The sequence below is a fragment of the Lactuca virosa genome, chromosome 5 (genome assembly GCF_052849685.1).
Source record: "Lactuca virosa cultivar CGN04683 chromosome 5, Lactuca_virosa_CGN04683_v6, whole genome shotgun sequence".
Taxonomy (NCBI): Eukaryota; Viridiplantae; Streptophyta; class Magnoliopsida; order Asterales; family Asteraceae; genus Lactuca; species Lactuca virosa.
The window spans coordinates 309,402,251-309,423,065 of record NC_136430.1 but is presented as its reverse complement, the minus strand read 5'-3'; the positions used below and the strand labels follow the sequence as shown (position 1 = coordinate 309,423,065).

Below are 20,815 nucleotides of genomic sequence, written 5' to 3'. Positions count from 1 at the left end.
CCTATATGCATTACTTTCCTTTGGTCCAATGATGGCACGGAACATATAGTAGATTCTAGATAGTATTAAGTCTTAGTTAACGACCAAAAAAGTGATAGCTTCCCTTTGGAAACCAAAAAAACCATATATCACATAGAAGGGAAATTAGAGATGATGCAAATCTATCAGTGTAGGGTCAAATATAGTTAAATGTTAGCAATATTATTAAAGTTCCATAATTAATTTAAATGAATTTATCTGCTAATAAAAATTACATGGATAATGATTAAGATCGGTTAAATTAAAATTTAATTACATATCAAAATGGCATGGAATGAAAATCAATCATTATTTATAATTGAATCACATACAAGGGAATGACCCATTTTATCCCATAAAAACAAAACTACATCATTTTGGTGATTTATGTAGCTTGAAATCTAGAAACTATGCACTTGTTGAAACATGAATGATTCCCTACATGTGGAGATAGCTAGACATTATAACGAAATTAAGTCCAACAATGGAAAAAGTTAGTCTATTGATACATATGGATACTTGTGTAAACAATGTTGATCTAATTACTTGAAACAATAATCTTCTGTATGTGATGGTGTCTTTGTTTGAACAACACCAAAAGAAAAGTCATATACTTTGACACAAAGACCAGTGGCATTAGGGATAAATGGACACAAATACCAAGGGGTTGTCGAATTCCTACCAATTCTTGTATCTAACTATATCAGACTTTGACACCTATTCACAACAACTTCTAAGAAGAAAAAAAAACAAAAAAAAAATTGGAAGAATCACTTTCGAGGGTATTTTAGGTACTTCCAAGCCAAAAGGATAAAAACAAAAAATGAGGTTAAAATCATTTTAATTCAAAACAATATCAGAATAAACCACTATTACACAAATAATAAGCATTTCAAAACTATAAGTAAATTATTAAAAGCCCACTTGAATGTTAAAACCTTTTAATCTGCAAAATTACATTTGTCCAATTAGGGCTGAATGGAAGAAATAACAACAAACTCCCAAGTTTAATTGCTTCCTTCAACATTGCACTTTCAAGATTTTTCTTAATAATGAATTAAAATCTATTTAATTATAGAATTTGTACTCTTAATTTTTTTTTTCTTATCATGGTTTATGAACCAGCAATGACAATTTGAATTTGTTTTCAACATTGCAAAACTTGATTCACAAAGTTCATTTCACCTGATCATTAAAATTCTATTAGTCCAACTTAATCCGATTGGAAATAATTTGCCCCTGATGATGATGGTGATGTTGATGGTCTGCAATCTGCATTACATAAAAGGTTGAATTTTTGAGTGTTTTTTTTTGGATAAATTTACCCTTGATGTTGGGAGGCAGTGAGTATTGAAGATAGTGTTGGAGCTTGCTACAAGGCTATGCAACTCGTGAATCTACATGGCCCTACCACCTGTCATACACACACAAACGTGCTATCTGCTATTAGGTGGAAGGTAAAAGCAAAAAAATGAAATTAGGGATAAAGGGGTTGCATACATATGAAAATAGCTGTAATAAGTTAAGCATAAAGAATTTGCAAACACGTAAATGAAAAGAGATTTTGAAGGGGTCACAACGGTTGATCCCACCGAAGGTGAAGTTGAATTTTTAGATGTCACGATTGAGAACTGTATATACACCTGAAATCAGAAAATCACAGCAGTTATCAAGAAAACCATACCAGATATCAGAAATAACACACCATAGATTATAAATTCACACCAGATATTAGAAATTATAACTAAAAAAACAATCGCAGAAGGAATTCCAAACAACAGCTATCACAGTAAAACCCCCAAGGCAACCAATTTATGACCCAACTAACTTGCTGAAAATATGAAAATCATAATAAAACAAAAAAATCCCATAATTAATTCAAAATTTCTAAGCAAAAACATTAAAAATAGCATTGCTATCGGTTTAAAATAGATTAAATATCTAAAGTTCTTTGTTCGACATAAGCAAATAGAGCATGAATTTGAGTAGTATTGACATGAAAAGAGTTAAAGTTGCTACCTTTTGCAGTTACCATCTAGTGTGTTACTTGATTTTAGTATTCCGATCCCTCAAAACATGGTTATTTTTGTTTGATCTTGAATGGGGTACACCTGAAAATATTAAATTCCATGATTACATTATTAAGCATTCAAATTTGTAACACATAAAAGAAGCAAATTGAAGAAACACAAATAGCAAAAATATTTATATTGGTTTTTCTCTGCTAGCACTCTAGCATAGTCCCATCCAAAAGTGCTCCCAACTATACTTATTACTAAAATACCTACAATATATACATACAAAACCCAAACCAAAACCCGCATGTGGAACTAAAATACAACAAAACCACCAAATAATAATAATAATAATAAACAAAAAATAGACAAAATTATTTTTAGCAATTTATGCAACTAACCTGTACCATAACGCCGAAGATCAAGATACCACCAAAAACTCTCCTTATTCAGATTCATTTCATCCAAACGATTTTCCAAATAATCAAGGCGTTCTTCCCTTTGACTTCCACGAATAAGCTCACCAACCTACCAACAAAAAAATATACTATTATTATTATTATCATATCAAACAATAACATTTGTATTTTAAAATATAAGTAATTATAAGCTTCTCTAAACAAAAAAATAATAAATATTATTACCCGTGGGACAAGTAGATCCATGGTTGCAACAATCTTGCCATCGTCATTTTGGCGCATGTAGAAAGCCTTAATATCCTAATAATTTAAATAAATAAATAGTTGTTACTTTTTTATTATTATTTTTGCAAAAGGGTAATAAGGGAAAAGATGATGCCTTTGGGTAGTCAGTGATAATTACAGGGCATCCATTGAAAGCCTCTTCGGTTATGTAACGTTCATGCTCGCTTTGCAAATCACATCCCCATTTCACCTATTATACAAAATAGTAACATACTTTCATTCATTTGTTTATTAATATTTATAGCATCCTTAATAAGAAAATGAAAATACCTGAAACTCGAATTTCTACTTTGATTTTAGAAGCAATTCAACTGCATCTGTGTAAGTCAATCTCACAAAGCTCGTCTCAACCACATCCTGGTGGAACAAAATCAAGAATTACAAAGGGGCAATACAGTAATTTTGTAGAGGGATGAATGATGATTATGAATTAAACCCCCAAAAAAAATCATACACTTAGACGATCATAATTCCTTTCTTAATCCAATTGTTGAAGAAATCCATATCTTCTTTGCAATTTTCAAGAACATGTTTCACCTAAATTGTCAAAAAGTTCATACCATTTTTTAAGACATGAACTATAAAAGTATAAAGTGGAACATTTTTTTCAGGAGGGGGTAACAAGGTAATTTACTATCTATAAAGGGTGGATAAAGTAACATACGACATACTGGAGATAGGCAGTGGCACATGCCATGTCATCATTCAGCTCCGCAAATGCAAGCTCGGGCTCAATCATTTTCACAGAAATACAAATTAAAAAAAAAGCACTTGTTTAGTTATTTAGTTCTATAATTTATAGAAACACTAATATTTATGGAAATGAGAAAATACCCAAAATTCTGCCAAATGTCTAGAAGTGTTGGAATTTTCTGCTCGAAAAGTAGGACCGAATGTATACACCTAAAATACGGTATAAATATTTTTAAAAACTAATAAAACAATGTCATGTTTTGAATGATTCTTTTAAGTTTAAATAACAAATGAAGGAAAAAAGTATATACATCAGAAAGAGCAGTTGCATGTGTTTCAGCATTGAGTTGACCAGAAACTATCAAGAATGCAGGCTTTCCGAAAAAATCATGTGAAATCAAAATGCAAGTATTGGAACATAAAAAAATTAAAATCCAAAAATAATATAATGTATTTTATATAAATCCCATAGAGAGCAATTAAATAATAGCATTGTAGATAGTCAGAGGCAATAACTCATTCTTATCAAACAGAGGGGCAAAATGGTCATTTACTCACTTGTGACCAATCAATCAAGCCATTTTCTGTTTTTGGGATTGAACTGGCTGGAGAATCAATAGCTTCTTTCGAGCTTGGTATCTGGTACCACAACAAAAAAGATTAAGGCCAAAACTGTAAAAAAAAACAAAATGGAAGTGTGAGTGAATTTTATAATAAATTAAAAGAAGCCTACATTAAAGAAATCATACCAATGTGGTTACACAAAATTGTTCACCAGCACCTTCACAATCTGCAGCTGTAATAATAGGACTTGCAGTCCAAACAAATCCATTTTCTTGAAAGAATTTATGTGTAGCATAAGCCAAAGCATTCCTAACCCTAGATACCTAAATTCAAATGGAATATCAAATGAGTGACAATTAGCAAAATGTAAATACAAGTATTTATCTATATGTAAGTGTGTGTGTGTGTGTAAATATAAAAACATACTGAACCAAAAGTATTATTATTATGTGTTGCTTAGGCAGTGGAGATAGAATTGGATATTGGTGGTGACAGCGGAAATGAAGAGGAGAAGGTTTCTTATGGAGAGAGATGGAGAGAGATAGATACACAGAGAGAGAGAGAGAGATGGTTGTACAACACCGTTTTTTTTCTCTTAAACCTCTTAACAGAGAAAGGAAAGTTGAATCAAACCCTAGTTTTCTAGAAAAAGGGCTTTATGTCGGATTTCTTGAACCTGATTCAAATTCAGATGATGTACATCAATTTATACGTGAGTGGTCCATCGACTTCAAGGGTTTTTATTTCGAGATCCATATGCGTTGGTGACTGGAATAAAGGAAGATAATAAAAAGAAAGAAGGTGATCTACAAATTATCTAAATCTTACATGAGGGCGAATACCAGAAAGATTATGGTAACCACGGTACTGACTCCAAAATCCATTTAAAACATAAATCAGAAAGGTATGAAATCGATAAAATTGATGATGGTAGTGTAGACGGTGGTGTGTGGTGGTGGAGGTCACCGGTTAGGGAAGAAAGAGGTGATTGTCTTACTGTTAACTGATGATGGAGATGAAGGGGGAGAACAACATTCGTTTTGGAGAGCAATGACAGAGTGGTCATCATTTAAGAAGAATGGGAGTAAGGTGATGGCTTTTGGTGATCTCTGATTAATAGGGAGAAGGAGGAGACGTTGATGGTGGAATGTCTTGGTGATGGCGGTGTAATAGTGGTCTTGGTGATGGCGTTGTAATAGTGGTGCGACGGTGGTGCTGTGATGCGGAGATGACGAATACGGTAAGAGGTGTGAGGAGTGTTATCTGGTGTGAGATGACGGTATAGAGAAGAGTGGATGTGGGGGAGGGTTATATAAATGGCCAGAAAGATTAAGTATAGGCGGAAGAAATGGCGACATAGAGGGGGAGTTGTTGGAAGGGATAGGGAACGAGGACCAAGTCAAGAGCATCGAGGTTTAACTGTACGTTGACCAGTTGAGATTAAGTATTTTGTTAATGCATAAAACTGATTGTAAATATTGCAATGAGGATTGTACCTCTTAAAATTCAGCAAAACATGGTAAATGCTTTTAAGGTATATATATATATATATATATATATATATATATATATATAAACTTTTACTTTATATAATTATTTCATTACACGTTAGGGCATAAGGGCCTTTTTTTCCGGCTCGTCCTGGGCATTTGAATCCTCAGGACCGGCCCTAGTGATAAAGGGTACTATCTAAATGTAATTGTAATGTATTTTTATTGTCTGGTAGAGGATTTTGCATTACTGTAAGATTAAAAGTTTAAAACCATGATGAAAATTTACAAAAAAATAATAATAAAAAAAACATTTATTTTTAGATAATATAAATGTAGTATTTAATAACTTGTGGTACTTTTTAGTAAAAACCGATTAATGTTGCCTAAATTGACAAAATGTTTGCATGTGTAAGGGTCGAAGACCTGTTGTAATATGTCGAAGTCATAAGTTTATTTTACAAGGCATGTTTGTAACGAAGCGTACTGTTTTTAGTCCTTGTAATTTTTTGTATGCTTTCATGTTTCCTATAAATAGGGACATTACTTAGAGTTAGATAAGAGTCTTTGTATGAACTTGTCTACATACTCTCTGTAACAGTGAAAACATAATAGAGCTGAAACCAGATCATATTTACATCGTGCGTTCAATCTACATTCATATAACTCTGATTTGATTCATACTTGATTCTACACATCATCAATTGGTATCAGAGCAGGAATCATATTCTGTGATCTGATTTTCACTCTGTTTCAAAAATATTTTTGAATCAATTCTGGTTCAAAAAGTTTCCGCGCTTTTTGAAGTGAAATTTTGTTCTAGATCTTCAGTTGTGATTCGATTCTGCAACTGATTTGTTGAATCAAGTGTTTTATTTGATTTCATGGTTCAATTCAGCAATTTGCTTTCAAATTCTCTTTGATTTCTCAAAAATTCTCAAAAATCTTCTTCCGTACATCAATGGCGAACTTCAATCTCAACTCGATGACTTCATACTCTCATCTGCTAGGATCTTCAACTAAGATTCCTATGCTCATTCCGGAATACTATGATCAGTCGTCTGATCGTATGCAAGATTACTTGAATGGAATCGATGAAGAGCTTTGGTCTTGCATATCAGGAAATGTTACTCTTCCGACGAATCTTCAACCAATTGGATCGTCGTCTGGTACTACGAGTGTGGAAGATCAAAATGTTAGAATGAAGAAACTTGAAAAACGATGCATAAGGGAGTTACGTGGTGCATTGCCTCCAGTTGTGTATAACTATGTCAGAAGTTGTACAACTGCAAAGGAAATCTGGAATAATCTCAAAGAAAAGTTTCAAGGTAGCGAGAAGACTAAAATCAATTCAGTTAAGCAATGTTTGATTGAATTGAAGGATTTCAAGCAAAAAGATGGTGAAACGATTAAAAGTTACTATGATAGGCTGAATGAGCTGATTTACAAATGCAATCGTTATGGAATCACAAGGTCTGCTATAGAATTCAATCTCACCTTTGTTATGGGACTCCGTAAAGAATGGAGGAGTGTTAGCATGATGGTGAAAAATCAACAGAGTTTCGACACATCTTCTTTGAATGATTTGTACAATCAACTGAAAACTCACGAAAGTGAAGTGAACGAAATGGTAGAAGAGTCGAAGCTTAGTTTGGGAGGTCCATTAGCACTTGTCTCTAAAGTGTCTGAAAAGGAAGCAGTGGAAAAAGGTGATTCTGATGATGAAGAGGGGTTTATTATGAATTCGGATGATGAGGCAATTGCGTTTTACTCAAACAACCGAGTAAAAAAAGTTTTTCAAGAAACCGTTTAATCCAAAGCTAAAGCAAAGTGAAGGAAAAGGAAGTTTTGTGAACAAGGCTGTAGGAGAAGAGACGAAGAAGTATGAGAAGAATGATGCGAAGGGTGCTGAGGAGAAGAAAGAGAAGAAATTGAAAGGAGATTCTGGAATGGATTGTCATTATTGCAATGGAGCAAATCATCTAGCAAATGATTGCATGCTTCGAAAGAAGGATGAGAAAAAGAATAGAGTGAAGGATGAGGCATATTATGTGGAGAGGTTGGAAGAGGTGCGTACGAAGGCGAAAAAATTGTCTTTGGTGGCTCAAGGTGAACAGGCGAATGATGGCACATATCAAATTTGGTCTTCAGGCTCCGATGATGAGGAAATGCGTAATCCTACGCATGGGGCCATGTATGCGAAGCTGGAGGAAGATTCAGACGAAGAGGTAACGGGCCGATGCTTTGTGTCAAAGCCTGCTGATAAGTCTCCAATGACAACTAAGGTACGTAATATTCTTCAATCTTTCAATATTCCTTTGAGTGCATATTATTCTGAAATTGTTGCTTTTGATGATATTGTTGCTTATTTTGATAATTTGGTTGTTTCTGCTAGCAATGAAGCTAAGAAATTAAGCAATCAGTTGTTAGAGACACAGAAGAAGTTAGATTCGAAATTTGTCAAGATAGAATGTTTAGAATTGCAAATAACAAACATTATGTGTGATCGAGATTCATTGTCTAGTGAAGTAAAAACTTTTGTTAGCTCAACGAAATATCTACTGCAATTCTGCTAAACGTTTATATGGAAAGTTAACTGCATTGCATCATTCGTGTGAAATTAGCAAGGAACAACATAGAAAATTATTACCTTTTCTAGCATATGAGAGAGCGAAAGTTGATAATATTTCGTATGATTGTGAGAAAAATATTGCTGAGTTTGACAAAATTCCTGATGATAGATATGCTTATGGAATTGTCAAAATTAACGAATGTCTTGATTCAAATGAATTAGTTAACATTGTGAATAATACTTTGACTAAATCAGAACAAATCAAAATTTTGAAAAAGATTGAGAATTCGACATCTGATTCTCAATCTAATTTTGCCGATATTGAAAATAACTCTGACAATATTAGCGAAATTAGTGATATTGAGGATGTTGATTGTTCTCAGTTGTCTGTCATTAATGTTGCATCAAAATCTAAAGGAAAAGAAAACCTTAAGGATTTGAAGGTTAAGATTGACACTGACATACCTTCAACTTCGAAAGATTGTGATTTTGTGGATATCCGAGATAGTCAAACTGATAGCAGTGATGATGAAAATGATGATGACAATTCAGACAAAAAGGTTTCATCAAACAAAGATTCGAAAGAAAAAGAAATTCCACGTGTTGTTGTTGATCAAGTATTTGGGGACACTGAAAATTTCGACAAAGTGTTGTCTGAAAAAGGAGCCCATTATTTGGAAACAAATCAAGTGGTGTATCCGAATTTCAAGTGTACTGATGATGTTGTTTTTCCAAATCAACTGTTTGTCACCACTGGAAATGTTGAGAACATTAAACCAGAATTTAACAAAATGGTCGAAGATGACAACAAGAGAACAACAAACGAAGGGTTCTTTTCAAATCAAAGCACTGTCGAAAATAATCTAACAAAGAATTCATATGTCTTTCAAAGACAAAAACCACAACGCAAATAGGCTGAAAAATCGAAAATTGTGAAAGAAGTAACAAAAGTAGTTGTTGTAGAAAATGAAACAGTTGTCAAATTGAATTCCAAATAATTTAAAGAACAAATTGATAAGTTTTCAAAAGAAAATGCAATTTCAAAAAGACAAGCTCGAAAGAAGATTTTTTGGCAAACCATGGAGCTTCGAAAACAGCAAAATGGTTTGACATTGAAAACAACTGAAAACACAAAGACTAAATTTGTTGAGAACAAGTCTTTCCATTCAGTAATTCATTCAGATCAAAAGATAAATCACGCTCAAACAAATAAAGCTAAATCTGAATTTCATCCAAAAACAAATTCTTCAAAAGTTTCAAACTCATCATTTTCAAAAGATAACAAAAATACCTCAAAGAGTGTTCAACATCAACCATTACCATAACGATTTTCTTCTAATCAACAAACCAGGTTTTCTCAAAAACAACAATATCAAAATCGATTTTCTCAAAATGTAAGTGTTGGAAACAATGATGGAAGTCGATACGCAATGGCATTTCGACCTAAATCAAATGTTGATTTCTTCCCACAAAAACCGAATTTTCCAAATCCTCCAGGGAAACAAACCTTAAAAGTTTCGTACACAAAAGGATCGTCTCGTGACAAAAACATCGATCATTGGCTTGAAGGAAAAAGACGAAAATATCAATCAAGGAAATATTCTCAACAACAAATTCACGAAGCTTATGAGAATTATGTGAATACTTCGTTAACTGAAAGCTCATCTTCAAAAGATTCGAATGTTTCAGTAAAAACTTGGCAACCGGTTTCGAAAGAAAAGCATGATCATACAAAATCTAAAAAGATGAAGGCGTGTGTCAGTGACAATCCCAAACTAACAAAAACTTATGTTTCTATTCCTTTACCTAGTGATGTGGACTTAATTGATAGTATCAAAACTAAAGTTTGTGATTGGATTAAAAGTTCTTCATGTCATTCTATTTTCAAAACTAATTTCCAAGGACCGAAACAGCCTTGGGTACCTAAATTTTTTCATTGATCGTAGGTACTATGTGACGAGTAATATGGTGAGAAATGGTATATCGATAGTGGTTGCTCACGTCACATGACAGGACGAAAGGAATATCTGAGAGATTTTCGAAGCTTGGAAAATGCAGGAGTTGTGAAGTTCGGCAACAATCACAAGTGCCAGGTGAAAGGATATGGAAAAGTCACGAATGGAAAGTTCACTGTTAATCGTGTTGCTTATGTTGAAGGTCTTCAACATAACTTGATAAGTGTTTCACAACTTGTTGTGGGCACTGGCAATCAAGTGGTGTTTAACGAAGAAGGCAGCATTATTTCAAATGTTGGAACTAACGAAGTTTTGCTCAAATCCAAACGACATGGTGACATGTTTACTCTTGATATCAAACCAATCATCAGCAAACCCTCAGTGTGCTTACTTTCGAAAGCTTCCTCTGACATCAGCTGGCTATGACATAGACGTTTATCGCATTTAAACTTTCGAAATTTAAATAAATTGGTTGTTGATGATCTTGTTCGAGGTTTACCTGTACTAAAATTTGACAACGACACATTGTGTGCAGCTTGTGAACAAGGGAAACAGCACAGGAAAGGACATCCACTTGTGATAGATTCGAAAATTGTGGAACCGTTGGAACTTCTTCATATTGACCTTTGTGGACCATCAACTGTTGAAACTCTCAACAAGAAACGGTACATTTTGGTTATTGTTGATGATTTTTCACGATTTACTTGGGTATATTTTCTCAGGTTAAAATCTGAGGTTGCTCAAACAATGATCGACTTTATAAAGAAGATTGAGATAAGTCTGAAGAAAAATGTTCGAAAGATCAAAAGTGATAATGGATCTGAGTTTAAGAACAAAGTGCTGGATTCGTACTTAACTGAAAAAGGAATTTTGCATAACTTCTCTTCGCCTTATACACCTCAGCAAAATGGTGTTGTTGAAAGACGAAATAGGTCACTTTGCGAAGCAGCGAGAACTATGTTGACATATGCGAATCTTCCTCAATATCTAAGGGCTGAAGCAGTTTCGACAGCATGTTTCACTCAAAATCGATCTTTCATTCATCGTCGATTCAATATCACTCCGTATGAAATTATCAATAACCGAAAACCTAATGTCAAATTCTTTCATGTTTTTGGTTGCGGGTGTTTTATAATGAATCTTAAAGATAGCCTTTCAAAATTTCAAGCTAAGGCTGACGAAGGCATATTTTTGGGATATTCGCACAATTCGGTTGCATACAGAGTGTTAAATAAACGCACACGAAAAGTCGAAGAGACATTCAATCTTACTTTTGATGATTATTATGTCAAACAAGTTGAAAAGCAATTTGAACAAAAATCAATTATTAATGAATCATCTGATGACACCGAAACATCAAATTCATCTGACTTTGATTATGATTTAATTTTTGGTATTCCTGACAGGGATGGGGATGCTGAAGTTCATGCGAATGATAATCATCACTATGAATCTTCGAAGCATACTGATGACTTGGAAATTCCTCAAACTATTGTAGATGTTAATTCAACAACGAATTCTCCAGGAGTTGGCGAAAGTATGCATAATAATCCAGTGGAAGGAGAGCACTTGGATTCGAATACTCTGGTTGAGGGGGAGCATTCTTTCGAGGGGGAGAATGGGAGAATGAATGCAGTTGTTGAGGGGGAGCATCTAGTTGAGGGGGAGCATCAAACTGATAATCGTGTTGAGGAGGAAAATGAAGAAACTGATACAATAAATATTAATCAAAATGATAATTTTCATGATCTAAATGATAATGTTTCTGTTGTAGGATCTGAAAATGAAGAGATGTACGAAGATGCACCTTTGGAATTTGATCCGGCATATCCACCATTAGAGAAATGGACAAAGACTCATCCGATAGATCAAGTCATTGGGAATCTTCAAGATGGAGTATTAACAAGAGCTCAAATTCGTGCAAAGAATGAGGTATTAAATACTCATCAAGAATTTTGCATGTTCAATGTTTTCATCTCAAAAATTGAACCAAAAACAGTTAAGGTTGCAATGGAACACTCAGATTGGGTTGTTGCAATGCAATCTGAACTGGCTGAATTGGATAGAAACAAGGTTTGGCGATTAATTCCTAAACCAGAAAATGTTTCGATTGTCGGGTTAAAATGGATTTTCAAAAACAAAACTGACAAGGATGGAAATATTGTACGAAATAAAGCACGACTAGTTGTAAAAGGATATTCGCAACAAGAAGGGATTGATTATGAAGAAACTTTTGCCCCTGTCGCAAGACTCGAGGCTGTTCGAATATTTTTAGCTTATGCAGCTCATAAGGATTTCGATGTCTATCAAATGGATGTGAAATGTGCTTTTCTCAATGGTGAACTTGAAGAAACTGTTTACGTTGAACAACCTCCAGGTTTCGTAAATGAAATACATCCTGATCATGTGTACATTTTAGATAAAGCAGTTTATGGGTTAAAACAAGCACCAAGAGCATGGTATGCAACTCTTACCAGTTTCTTAAAACAGTCGAAATTTAAACAAGGATCAGTTGACCCCACATTATTTCGAAAGAAAGTTGGGAATCATCTAATGCTTGTTCAAATTTATGTTGACGATATTATTTTTGACTCTACTGACCCTGCTTTGTCTAGTGAATTCGAAAATTTGATGAAAAGCCAATTCGAAATGAGCATGATGGGTAAAATTAATAATTTTCTTGGTTTAAACATTCATCAAAGTAGAGAATGTATTTTCATCAATCAGGAAAAGTATACAACGAATTTGCTTGAAAAATTTGGAATGACAAATAGCACGAAGCTAAGAGTACCAATGGCAGTTGGAACAAGGCTAGCCCCTTCGTTAGAAACGCCTGCGGTTGATCTTACCTTATACAGGAGCATGATAGGTGCATTGCTTTATCTTACTGCAAGTAGACCTGATATCTTGTTTTCTGTATGTAATTGTGCTAGGTATCAAGCAAATCCACGAGAACCACATTTAACTGCTGTGAAGAACATCTTTCGTTATCTCAAGGGAACGATTTCGTTAGGATTGTGGTATCCTTCGAAAACAGGATTTTTCATTCAGGCATTTTCAGATGCAGATCTAGGAGGGTGTACATTGGATCGAAAAAGCACAAGTGGTGGTTGTCAATTTTTGGATGGAAAGTTGGTTAGTTGGCAGTCAAAGAAGCAGACGTGTGTTTCGATTTCTACTGCTGAACCTGAATATGTTGCAGCTGCTGCTTGTACATCACAAATTATTTGGATCCAGAGTAAGTTGCGAGATTATGCTGTGAATATGAAAAAGATTCCATTGTATTGTGATTCACAAAGTGCTATACGCATTTGTCATAATCCAGTACAACATTCGAAAACAAAACATATTGCTTTTCGTTATCACTTTATCAAAGATCATGTGGAAGATGGCAATATAGAAGTTCATTTTGTAAAAACAACGGATCAGCTTGCTGATATTTTTACAAAAGCTTTAGATGAAAAATCATTTGTTCGAATTTTGATAGGATTGGGAATGATCGAAGCAAGTTCAGTTCCAGGAATGATTTCGAATGTATAACAATGAAGTGTTATAGAAATATGTCGATTCAGAGGTTATTATGATTCATTCAGAGGCTGATAGTATTAACCATTCAGAGGTTACTGTTCATAGTCAACGCTTCGACATGCTTCGACTTCGTTACATTGATCATTTTGGTTTGAAGTAACATTATTCGTTAGATTTCCAAATTTCTTTTGTATCTTAGTTTTATTTTCGAAAAATCACAAAATCCAAAAAGATTTTCTTTTGTTTGTCAATTGTTTCTTTTAAGAAAAATCAAAAACTACAAAAATATTTTATTTCTGTTTTGTCATTTTATTTTCGAAAAATCACAAAATCCAAAAAGAATTTCTTTTGTTTGTCAATTGTTTCTTTTAAGAAAAATCAAAAACAACAAAAAGATTTTTGTTATTCTGTTCTTTAACTTTGGCATGTACAGATTTCACGAAGATTATACAAGGGTCATGCTTATGTTTCTCTGGGAAGGTACCATTTTGACAACTTTGTACTAGTTAGATTGTCCCTAGAAGCATGCTGCAGCATGTCGACCCAAGCCTCCAAAGACTCAATGTGTGTTTATGAAAGCCGTAATGAAATTTTTCATACGAAAATTTCTTCCCAAGTCAGGCTTATATTCACATTAGTCAAATGAGCTACCTTACTCTTCTCAAATGAGTTAAGAGTTGTCTGTTTGGTCCAATCATAACAGAGGTACAAGTGTTTTCGTGAACCAATCTTTTTCATCACCAAATTTCTTACACTTTCACACACGAAGACATATGTCCAAGAGATCTTTGATTCAACCCATCAAGATTTAGACATGTCCAAATTTTGTGTTAATGATCTGACATCATGAGGCCGTGATGAAAGTGAAACCCAACATTCTATCTTTGTAAGGAATTGACGGGGAACTATGTTCCAGTTTTGACGAAACATTTGTTTCAGTACCACTTTTCGAAACTCCAAATCATATTCATTTCTTATGTGTGATCTTGATCAAACTATCGAAGCCCACGATGTTTGTTACCCAACAGGATTCAGTATCAATTCTTTCATGAATATGATTTCCGTGTGAGTTTCATTTGCTTTCGAAGTCACTTTCAAAATATTCAAAGCATACTTGTCACTGACTACACTGGTCAAACAAGTAATTTCGGTTACAATTACGCACCTTATGTATAGGTTGATATGTAACGAAATTGTAAACTACCCATGAAGCCTTATAAAATAAGCCCTTCGATACTTCTCTATAAGTATTCGATTGAAATTCATGGGAACATACACAAGCAGTTGATTATCTCTCTTGATAATTAACGAAGTAACCTTTGCATGGGGTTTATCTGCTTTCGTGTCGAATATTACTTTATTTGACATCACATATCCAAATTTTCGTTTAATTGTTTCTTATCTTATCTTTGGATCATTGCACTCACGAAATCCTTGAGGTTTTGAGTAATACCAACTCAGGCTGATGATTTCAAACATCTGGCACATGACTTCGCTTTTTATTCCAAAAGTGAAAGAGCCTTACCTCTATCCGAAGATTGGTGACGGTTACAATTCAATTGAGATACACGATCAGACTGTTTGAAAAGACGTTTTGTATTCAGTCCGGGTTTCTAGGTGATGTGACAGCTACTTTTTGATGCATGGCTACTTTATCGGCAGAATGGTGCGAGATTCAAGGTGCCACGTTGGATCTCATTTAATGTCAGTCCCGCTTCAAATTCAAACACTAGGGTTACATATAAAAGGGGAATCAAAGGGTTATATCAGTTTACGCTTTCAAACGGAAAATTCCCAACTTTTCTCTAAAAATTTCCGATTGTTCTTCAAGAGCTTCAACAAACCCTAATCATGGCCAATTCTGCTGATGTCGTTGCTCAATCACAAAACACTGAAGATGTTACTTCCCAACCAATAATGAAGATTCAAGGCACGAACTATCAAGTTGAAGATGATGTTTCTCTTTATCCAGACGAATTGAAGATGTTGGTAGTCGCATTGAAGAGTTCTGTTCTTTCCACTGCCATGTTCAATTCTTCTGCAGTTCCACTTTCATGGATTTCACAAGCAGGATCCACTGCTACCTACAGCAAAGCAATGGATATCATCACTTTTCAACTAGTGAATGACAAGAAGATCCGATTGTCCAAGAAGATTTTTTGTCAGATTCTTGATATCCCTAATTCTCCAATCTATACTGATCTTTCTTCTGCACAAATCATCCATATGTTTAATGAGATGGGTTATCAACCCCCACTCACCAAGATCAATGATTTCAAGAAGTCTGGACTTCCAACTGTTTGAAATTTTCTCTTCGGAATCTTTCTACGCTGCTTGACTGGTCGCAGTGTTGGTTTGGAAAAAGGTCGAATGGAGGTGTATGTGATGGTTGCTGGTTTGTATTATGATATCACCGTGGATTATTCTACACAGCTGTGGAAGGAATTTCAAAAGAGTGTAGAAAACACGAATGTTGTTCAAGGAATTTCGTGTGCAAGGTATTGGAGTTTATCCTTCGATATTTCTATGCCAAAGAGGGAATTGCGGTGCCTACTGATGAGGAGACAGCTGAATTCATGAAGTATCAATTTCCGAAGGAGGTTATGGATGATGCTGAAATCTTTACACACATTGCAAGAATTCCCGATGCAATGTTACAGCGTGTTGATCCAATGAACTTGGTTCTTATGGAGTACTTAGAAACCATCAATCCTAATGATGGATCTGGAAAGTTGTTGCCAAAAGAAACAGTTGGTCCTTCGAAGAAGTCTCGCAAAACCAAGAAGGATGCAACAATTACTCCTGAGAAACCTGTACAGAAGCCAAAGAAAAATAAATCACCACCAAAACAGACGAAGCCAGAAGCACAAGTTTCGACTGTTGTGGTTGAACCGGTCGAGCCTGTTATTGATGACCAAGAAAAGGAAACAATCCCATCAAAATCAGGTATTTTTCGAAGAGTTAAGAAAAAGTCTCGTAGATCACGAAAGCTTTCAGATGGTTCATTTAAGTCTTCTTCTATGGTTCGTAAACCATATCTGAATCACCAAGGCATTCTCATTCGTGAGGTTCCAGCTCCTGTTTCTCCTTCTTCCAAGAAACGAAGAGCTGAAGATGTTGCTACACATATTTCAAAGAAGAAGCTAAAGAAAAGAAAAATGGTTCTTCAAGCAGAATCATCCGAAGGGGAGAAAGTTCCTGAAACACCTGAAGCTAATATTCTCCAATCAACATCTATTCCTGAGTAGACTAAGGTCACACCACCCGAAGTTTCGTTAACTGAATCAGTTCTTGAGGAGGTTCGAACTTCAGACATCAATACACACGTATCTGATACAGATGTAAATGTCAATATGGGTGAAGGAAATTCACATAAAGAACTTGTTGTTTCTACTCAAGGTATTCCTGCATCTTCTGCTACTTTTGTTTCTTTACCCCCGTTCATTGTTCCTATTTCGAACACTACAAATTCACCCACTTTTGAAACCATTCTCACCCAACCCATCACTACTTTATTCTCCTCGCAAACCACTGATCCACTTCAAACTACTGAGGATACTGATGTTGACGAAGGGGGTTTTGGAGGAACATTTGAAGAGATGGAATTTGACGAAGAAGAAGAAACTTACCCTGACAACATGTTAATGACGATGAAGCAATTTAAGATTCTGAATAAGAAGATGAATTTGATTATTCAGTCTCAAGCTGACATGGGGGGAAGTCAGTCTCTTTCAAGTTTGGAACTTGATGTGATGCTCAAAGCATTCGAAGCCAGGATGATTAATAAAGTGTCTGGCATGATTCACGAGTCTGAAACTCAAATCTTGGAGAAAGTGGATCAAAGTGATAAGTGTAATGAATTACGGGTGAAGTCTCAATCTTCGAATTTTGTGAGTGAATTTCAAGATTTACGAAGGGTAGCAAAAGAACGACATGTCTTGTTTATTAAAGATGTGAAACAAGTACGCGAAGATGTCAACCTAAAACTTCAAGAACTGCATGAAGACATGATCAAAGAGATTGCTAATGCTCAGCAAGACTATGCATCTCTCAATCAAAAAGTGGATATTATTTGTGAGGCTGTCACAAAATATGTCAAGCTGTATGAAAGCTTGAGTCCTCAAGTAACTCAACTTTCTACAGATAACAGTCGAAGCTTTGTGGAGCTTACCTCTTTGTTGAAGGAGTTGAAAGACTTGTCTACCACACCTGTTCCATCTTCGATAATAACTCCAGAATTCTTGTCTCAAAAGTTTTCTCAGTTCGAGGTTGTGTTGCACAAACAGTTGGCTCCGTTATCCAAGTTTTCAAGTTTACTACCAACAGATGCCCCACCTGTTGTCACAGGGGTGCAAGGGGGAGAAAAGAAGGTTGGTAATGCGAAGGTTGGTGAGGTTTCGCATGAAATTGTGAAAACTGTTGGGAAGATTTTTCAAACAACAATTCCAGTATCAAAGCCAATTATCTCAACTACTGGGCCTGTTACTTCAACAGTTGTTACAACAATGCCAATTTCTACGAAGCCAATTTCAAGACCAATTTCTAAAGGAATTGTGATTGGGGAAGGTGGTAGTAGTTCGAAGCCTAAAGAGGTTGTTGATAGTTCTTCGATCAAAGACAAAGGCAAAACAATTTTGGTCGAAAAATCGAAAGAGGAGAAGAAAGCTGAAACTGAAGTTGAGCTAGAGAAATTGAGAGTAGTTCAGAGTATTTTAAGTCTTCTTACAAATGATCCACCTGGAATGAACAAGGGTGATCCTGCGAAGCATTACAACTACGAAACAATTGAAGCAAAAGTTGCATATAATCATATATATGCTTTTGAGAAGAAGCCGAAGAAAAGCTATGTTGTTGTTAATACTAATATGAGACAACTGGATTTTCTGATAAATGAAATGATGTTCATCATGGCTCAGTACAAGATTGCTGAGAAATTTGATAATGATGATGATTACACATATATGAAGCTTAGGTTTCATGTTGTGCTAGGGAAACTTCCAGAGGAAATATGGTCACTTGTGAAGATCAAGAAGGTGATCAGTATTAAGAAGGATGTTTTGTTCGAAGACATGATGCAGAACCTTCGTTTTTATGTTGCAAGGGCAAATGGTCAGGAATGTAATTTCTCAATAGCTGATTTTCCATTAATGAACTTGTATGATCTTATACAAGTTGCATTACTTTTGAAAGACAAAGATGCTTCGTATCTTCGAGAGACTGATCCAGAAGTGTTTCATCTTGGTCTTGCTCACATCAAAATATTCATAGATAACTACTATGAGTGTTTGGCTCTAACAGATGTGGAGTTAGCAACTGCGAAGGGGTTAGAAGTGAAAGTACCCATGGAACCAACGAAGACTCAACTTGAGTTAAAGAAATATGTTGATGGGGAGATATGCTTAAAGCCATTTGGCATGGTCTTCGCAGGGAAGGACAAAAATGGAAAAGCCAAGAGATTCTTATTCCAAGCTTGCGAAGTGGAGAGATACACAACTTCCCAGTATACGAACTTCATTGTTCGTATGAATAGCTACAAGAAGAATAACGAAGGAGACAAGAAAGAATTGAAGAAGATTATTTATTGGTACTCTGAAATCCGAAGGGTGATGCTGTATGCTATACAGATTCTTTTGAACTGAAGATGGTCGACATTATTACAAAGGGGGAGAATGTAAGGGTCGAAGACCTGTTGTAATATGTCGAAGTCATAAGTTTATTTTACAAGACATTTATGTAACGAAGCGTACTGTTTTTGGTCCTTGTAATTTTTTGTGTGCTTTCATGTTTCCTATAAATAGGGACATTACTTAGAGTTAGATAAGAGTCTTTGTATGAACTTGTCTACATACTCTCTGTAACAGTGAAAGCATAATAGAGCTGAAACCAGATCATATTTACATCGTGCGTTCAATCTACATTCATATAACTCTGATTTGATTCATACTTGATTCTACACATCATCAGCATGTTAGTCGATATTTATCATCAAATGGGGCAATGGGGGGATGCAAAAGGTAAAATGGCTAATAACATCCGCATCTATGCATGTAACTCTCTCAAATTGTAACTTGAATGTGTGAACAAACAAGTAAAAGACAAAGAACGATTAGGGTTTCATATTATTATCAAACGAAATGAAAAGGAAAAACATAATTTATAGACTAGTTAATCGGAGTTTTCTAGCTAATGGGCCAATATAATATCCAATACAAAATAAAACCCAAAATCTTATTAATGTAATGCAAATCTTCTCATGTTGAAAATACAATTTGTATCCTCCAACATGAAACCACAACTCTTCATTGTCATGGCCACAACATACATGAGACAAGAGCATCACATGGACGTAAGCCTTGATGGTCATTTTTTTTCTTCAGATAACTCTGACTAAAATCGTATGTAAGGGGGAAGGAGTCGTAGCGGGTTGGAGGAGGAGAGGGATAAGCGGGAGGAGAGCAAGATAGAAAGAGAAGGGTGTTTCGGTTTGAGGAACCCGCTGGAGGTTGAAACCAAAGAAGAAATTTGGGGAAGACGGGTTGGGAGGCATCCGACTTGGGCGAGTTCGGCTACCTTCACCTTGGTCCAGCGGCTTGAGCGGGAAGAGAGAAACGATTTCGTCCTCCCTTACAAAGTGTGACTAGATAATGCAACACTCGTGAAAAATAAAATTACTCACCTGTGCATATACAATTACACACTTACAACAATGCTTGTAAATTTTCTATAAGGCTAAGGAGAATGGTAACACTTCTAACACCTTGTCATGTTAGCTTTTTGAATGTCACCTCATTTTTCTCTATTTAGCCCATACTCTTAGCATTAGATGAGGATTGATAACACTCATTAAAAAAATGTTTTTTGTTTTTTATTTAAATAAAAGTGCAGATTGTAATCCATTCAAATAAGTTTCCACCAATCACATCGCACAAACTTTTTCTCTCGTCTCGTCAAGTGCTTAACGAGGATAAGATAGCTAGCCCCCTAGCGAGTGCTAGGGGGTTGTGTTCCAACAACAATAGCGAGCATAGCGAGGGGCTTTAACACCCCACTCCTCTTAGCCTAAAGTTTTTTAAACTTTTGAGAGAGTCTCATCAATCTAGACCCAAAATCATGGAACTCAGACATTAAAAGGTACCAGTTGTAAGCATCTTGACCAATGGAGCTTTAACATTGAGGCATTAACCGATGCATTAAGCATAATTACAAAAGTTTCTTTCCTAACCACTACTAAATGAGCCTAATTACAAAGAGGAAATACCAGTTCTGGAGCTTCAAC

General features: G+C 35.2%; 1 pseudogene across 1 annotated transcript; it reads right to left on the bottom strand.

Moving 5' to 3' along the window:
• Positions 1-863: 863 nt before the first annotated feature.
• Positions 864-5,356, bottom strand: LOC145113063 (asparagine--tRNA ligase, chloroplastic/mitochondrial-like; annotated as a pseudogene). Its single transcript, XR_013710717.1, has 17 exons — positions 4,992-5,356; positions 4,180-4,317; positions 3,989-4,069; positions 3,742-3,804; positions 3,572-3,640; positions 3,402-3,476; positions 3,192-3,274; positions 3,008-3,094; positions 2,832-2,927; positions 2,678-2,752; positions 2,435-2,561; positions 2,320-2,348; positions 1,847-1,849; positions 1,519-1,661; positions 1,204-1,290; positions 977-1,049; positions 864-887 (listed from the first exon to the last, which is right to left on the bottom strand). The product of XR_013710717.1 is annotated as an asparagine--tRNA ligase, chloroplastic/mitochondrial-like (transcript).
• Between the last annotated feature and the right edge of the window lie 15,459 nt (positions 5,357-20,815).